Raw genomic sequence first — 6,380 nt, forward strand, 5'->3', positions numbered from 1 at the left:
TATAATGTATTATTTATATTTTCACCAGAGATTCAGTTTTGGTATCATTAACGTCTTATTCACTCCAATACATAAACATAAAAGTAAAAAATAATAGTGGTAGAATACCTTAGACATGTATGATATCTTAAATGCATTTGAAAGCTCGCGTTTCATATTGTAACGTACGCCTGTGACGTCATAGTTGCATTTCTGTACACATGGTAATAGACTATGATGGCGTCGATCCAGATATGAGGTTCATTTGCGGTTGCGGAAATAGCCGAGTAGTTACGATTGGGATGAACTAGGTCGGGTATGATATGAAATGGTACCCTGTTGACCTCGCTTCTCTTGCAAATCAGCGGGGAACCAGTTTAGGGTATGATATAAAAATACAAGAGACCTGTGACGTCAAGTCTGATATGACGTAACAATAGAAGTTGGGAGCGCTATGTTGTAATGATAACGCAGAAAAAATTGAGAAAGCCAAGAGCGCTATGACGTAGCAATGACAAGGGAAAAATCGATCAAGTCGGCGTAGTATTTAAAGGTGTTAATAATAAGTGTGCCAGTGGTACCATGTATGTATAGGAGGTGATATAGGTGATTGTATGGGTGGTGGTATGTGGTGTATACCACCCATACACTATCAACTACAACCTATACACCACATACTATTACACTGCCCATACTCCACATACCACCACCCATACTACAAAATACCATTACACCTATATCACATATTACTGCAATTGTTACGTCATTGTGTTCTCTGCTATTTCAATTTTTTTAACGTTATTTTCCCGACGTAAAGCTAATAACTCCCATTGTTACGTCATGCTCGACTTAACGTCATATCGCTCTTCAAACTTCCGCCAGAGTTCGTTTGCTCACAAACCAAATTCTTCCAGTTAGGCATTATGGGATAGCGATTGTATACTGTGTGACGTCACTGTAGAATGACGAAAAAAGAACCATAATGTCAAACGTAAATAGTTCAAATCAAGAACGTAAACAACAAGTTTATTACTTTACACTATAATTTGAACAGTCTCCCTTCTCTTTAATGATCTTTTGATCATTTTATATTTAAAATAAAATCCATACTTTTATATATATGCTCTTAATGTCAATATTTTCAAGCTTTAACTACGAAGTACTTCTTTAGTGTTATTTGCCCGCGTGATAATCGCGGACTCACAATATACAAATCTGTATATTGTACTGCGTCACATAGGAGATGTCTATACATAGGTGACGCAGTGAGGCCTCGACGGGGAGTTTGTACGCTTTTGCATTCCTACGTCATACCGCTCCCGGCTTCCATTGTTACGTCATACCCGACCTAGGTCTAGTCTCGTTCAACCAGACACTCGGCTGTCTCGGCAAATCTGCAACGAAAATCTCTGCTCGTCGGAGATTTCTGGAGACAGCCGAGCATCTGGTTGCACGAGACTACCTTAGGTCCTAAACTGGTTCCCTACTGATTGGTGCTTCACACGAGAGAAGCGAGATCAACAGGGTACCAGTTACCTAGGTCCCAACCCAATCGGAACGCCTCGAATGTCTCGTGCACTCGACATAGTGCGCCATTCTCTACCCAGTGTTCTGTGCGCTACTTTTAAAGGGAAAGGAAACGAGAATAATTGTTTATATCATGTGATTATATTATCACGTGATTCCAAACGTTGACAGAGGTATAAGCGACGCTTGCGTAACGCCACCTCTGGTAAGAGAAACTTGCGTAACGCCCCCTTTGTTGAGAGAATGATAGTGCGCGAGACATTCAAGGAATTCCGATTGGGTCTCAACCTAAACTGGTTCCCCGATGATTGGTGCTACACCAATGGTTGCTATACATAAGAAAAACCCTACTCCGACATGACCCTTTTAAGAGGGTGACCCCAAACTATTGTGAGACCATTTAAGAACCTGCCCTTATAGGGGTCGTCCGAAGACCCTTCGTGGGGTCCAGGATTAAAAACTGGGGTCCCTAGGTATTTCCGGTACCGAGATATGAGCCCTCAAAGAGAGCCCCCTTGGCCGATTTCGACCCTTTTTGCAAGTTTTGGGGCTCGAGAATGGGTGGGGTTAGGGGACCCAAATTTGGGGAGGGGCCTTCGTGATGAGCGCCTTGGAGCCCCATGGAACTTATTTGCCCCAGTGGGGCCAAAGTGGATGACACCCTTTACTGGAGGACTTGTAGCTCTGGGGTCGATGGGGCTAGAGGACCCCATTTGGGACTGGGGGATAAGAGGGGTCCGTTCCCTAATCTTGTGGGGCAAATTTGCCCCCTTGGGGTCAGGGGTCACCAAAGGGTGGTTAAGAATTTTTAGACTGCTGACTGAGCCCCACTTGATGGGGTCAGCCCCATATTTTTTAAGGGGCTAATATTATTGGATCCAACTGTATGGCCCCATGGGGTCGAGTTTGGGCAAAGAGCTAAAAACCTTATCCCGGCATGACCCTTTGAAGAGGGTGGCCCCAAACTATTGCCGGCCCCTTTAGGGATCTATTCTTCCGGGGATCAACCAAGAACCCTTCGAGGGATCCAGGGCCAAAAAATGGGGTTCCTAGGTACTTTCGGTCCTGAGATATGACCAATCGAAAGTTGCGGATTTTAAACGATTTTTAATAGCCGTTTTGGCTACCGGAAGATCCGCAATCTGAAAAAATGGCTCACTCTCAAACTTCTGGGATTGTTTACGTTTTTGTTTAAGTGCCATTTTGACTACCTTTTAGGGCCATTTTCGCTACCTGAATAACAGCCTTTTTAAAAGAGGGGTCACTGCCAAACTTGTGGGGCCAGAAGACTCAAAGTTCGGGAGAGACCTTGAGAGGGGTCACCTTCGAGGGTTCTGGGGCCAGTTTGCCCCTTGTGTCCGGAGTTGAAAAATGGGTCACCCTTCACTGGTAGACGTGTAGCGCTGGGATCGATGGGCTAGCGGGCCCCAATTTAGGATGGGGCTTAAGAGAGGTCCGTTCTCGGTCCCTGTGGGGCAAATGGGTCCCCTTGGGGTCATCAGTCCCCATGGGTGGGGCTAGAATTTTTTAACCACTGGTCAAGCCCCTCATGATGGGGTCAGACCTAACCCTATTTGTTTTGAAGATTAGTGGGGCCCAACTCTGTGCCCACGTGGGATCCATTTGGGGCTAAGGGCCATAAATGTTACCTGACATGACCCTTTTAAGAGGGTGGCCCCAAACTATTGTGGGTCCCTTTAGGGACCTGCCTTTCCAGGGATCGTAAGAGAACCCCTCGAGGGGTCGGGGGGGCAAAAAATAGGGTCCCCAAGTACTTCGGGTACCGAGATATGAACCCTCCGAAATAGCCCCTTTTTCTCTTTTGGACCCTTTTTGCAAATTTTGTAGCTCCGGAGTGGAAGGGGCTACGGAACTGAAATTGGGACAAGGACCTTGGATGGGGCCCCCTTGATGCCCCATGGGTCCAGTTTGCCCCCTGGGGCAGGATTTTCCTGAGTGATCACCCTCTAGTGCAAAACCTGTAGGTCCGGGGTCGATGAGGCTAGGATACCCCAATTTGGAAAAGGGTCCTTGGAAGGGGGCGATCTCGATCCCTGTGGGGTCCCAGAGCCCCAGTGGGGTCAGGGGCCATTAGGGATGGGGCCAACATTTTTATAGTCAGGACTGAGACCTACTGGATGGGGCCAAACCAGACCCCTTTCTGTGCGAGAAATGTTGGGGTCGCACTCTGTGGCCCCATGGGGTCGTATTGGGGCTAGAGGGCTAAATACCCACCCTGACCACACCCTTCTAAAGGGGTGACCCCAATCCACTTTCGACCCTTGTTGGGAGTTGCCCTTCTAGGGGTCAACAGAGCCCCTTTCTGGGAGTTCCTGTGCGGAAAATGGGGTCCCTAGGTCCCGAGGTATGGTCACCGTGCTTGCTGGAAAGAGGGGTGATTTTTATAGGGCTACTTGGCTACTTGGAGGGCAGAAATGGCTACTGGGTCCTGGAAAATTGTCTAAGTGTTTTAGGGCCAAAATGGCTACCTGACAGAAGTGAGGCAAAGGGTCCCCAATTCGACAGAGGGACCCTCGGAAGGGAGCGATCCGAAATCCTCATGGGGTGACATGGCCCCTCCGGTCATCGGGAATCCCATGGGGAGTACTCCTTTTCTTTTAAGGTTTGGTGCTCTGGAACGGATGGGGCAATGGGCCCCCAATCGGTTCGAGGCCCCTTCCATGGGGTGCCTCTCGGACCCCATGGGGCCAATTTGCCCCATGAAAGCATTGTTCGCACGAGTGATATTCCTTTTTGAATAACTTTTTGGGGGTGTTTGGGCTTCCGGGTCTAGTATGAGCTGAAGGGCCCTTCGGGGACGCGACCCCAACAGGTCTGGGGCCAGTGAGCCCCCTTTTTTTTGAAAAGTCGGAATTTTGTCCCTTCCCGGTCATCACCTCAAAATCATTTTTTCGCGGGTCCGGAACTGATGGGGCTAGAGAGCTCAAATTACCGGAGGACCCTTAATAGGGATGGTAGTCGCCCCTCATGGGGTCTGTTGCTCCTTGGGGTCGAAGGGCCCATATGGTAACCTTCGAATTTTGGGTCATTTTTGAGTGCGTTTGAGCCCCATCTATGTTTTACCCAATCCTAGAGAGGCATTGTCTATCCTCAAAAGGTTTGTTGACAACAACTCCCCAATGGACCCCATGTTTCCATTTTCGACCTTTTTTCTAAGAGTCGTTGCCCTAAGGTCGAGGGGGTTGGAGGGTTCCAATTTTCGCGAGGAACCTCTTAAGGGACAGCCCTCGACTCCCACGGGGGAAATTTAGCCCCTTGAAATCAGGGGTCAAGTGGGGCCCAAGTCGATTTTTTCACTTTTTTTTTACTTTTTTGAAGGGCCGGAAGTCCTAGAAGCCTTAGTGCTAGGGAATCGACATTCACGTGAGATGGGACCCCAAACCTCCCCTATGAGATCCCAAAAGAACAGCGTCGTACAGGGTAGCGGAGATATGGGGTCAGGACTGAAGTCCCCCATTGGCCAAACTGGTGAAAATGGGCAATTTTTGAAAGACGCTATCTCCAAGATCCGTTGAGGGATCTTGTTGCCCTTTACAGGGCCAACATAGAAAGGATTGTGCAATTCGGGACCCAAAAATCAGGTGCCTGGGTCAAGGGCAAAGGATCTGTCTGACCCCCACCCTAGCCCCACCCTTTTGGGGCGAGTCGGCGACTTTGATTCTTCACTGAGCCCAAGTCTTTGGGGCTACCGAAGACCCCTTAGCACCCAAACATGACCTGGCCCCACTCTATTGCCCCATGGTTGAAAATAGGGGCTAGGGGCCAAGACCACTCCCCAAGGCCTCCGGGAAGTAACTGGAGTGTCACCCGTCGCCTTTGACTTCTTCTGTAATATTCTTTTAGGAGCCGATCTAAAATGTTGGGGGTCCTTTGGGGTCGAAAGAAGGGGTCTAACCCCCTTTTCTAAAGGGGCACAACCCTGAAAAAACCCTTTTAGAGCGAGCTCTGCACTTTAAGGGCAAGTGGCTACCTTAGTAAAACATCATCCTATCCCCTTTCCAGGCTGATTTCAGGCGCGAAACTTGCCAGATCCGTAGGGCAGGGTCCACTCTTTATTACCCCACCCAGAAAAAATCTCTGAGGGGGCGCTTAGCACCTGGGGTGGGGGTTGAAAAAAGGCTCGAACTGGCCACCGATATGAGATGTTAGGGCCAGTCTTGGCTTCAAAAAAAAACTTCAAAGTCCATCCCCAGCCCCCAAGTTGGGGATCGGGCTGCAATTTTGGGAGGGTAGGTTTTCAACCATTGTCCCTCGGACCAGGGTAAAAATCCAAGGAAAAAGAAAAAGATACTATTAACCCCAAAAAATGAAGTACTTTTGTACTTAGACATTATTATAGGGTGAGTTGGTTATACCCCTCAGACCATCCTCGTTCCTGGGTCCCTTGGAGCCATATTTCTAGGGGTGCTGGGCTATCCCTTCCCACAGGGTTAGCCCTTAATTTTGACCCCCTATTCAACCCCTAGTTAGTTTTATCTAATCCTTTATGGGAAATCAGAGTTTAAGGGCATTTTTCGCCTTTTTAGGGATTTTGCCATAACTTTGTCCAAAAAAAACCCTAGCGTCCCGGGGGTTGGGGCACGTTAAAACTTGGCGATTTCCGCAGGATCTAACACCCACGCCGTGCCCACACCTTAATTACTCTACCCACGGGACTTGATATTTTAATTAGGCGGGCAACTAGGGTTAGGTTTAAGAACACCATAATTAGGGTAAAGCTAATCTGGTATCCCTCAAAAGTAGGTGTTTAGATCGACCGGTTACCCGGGCTAGTTGAGCCCTATTAATGAACTTAGTATCCCTGAAAGGCAGGTCTGGGATAGGGCTCGCTGAGTGGTAAAGCTTATCTGGTA

The sequence above is a fragment of the Ostrea edulis genome, chromosome 7 (genome assembly GCF_947568905.1).
Source record: "Ostrea edulis chromosome 7, xbOstEdul1.1, whole genome shotgun sequence".
Classification (NCBI taxonomy): Eukaryota; Metazoa; Mollusca; class Bivalvia; order Ostreida; family Ostreidae; genus Ostrea; species Ostrea edulis.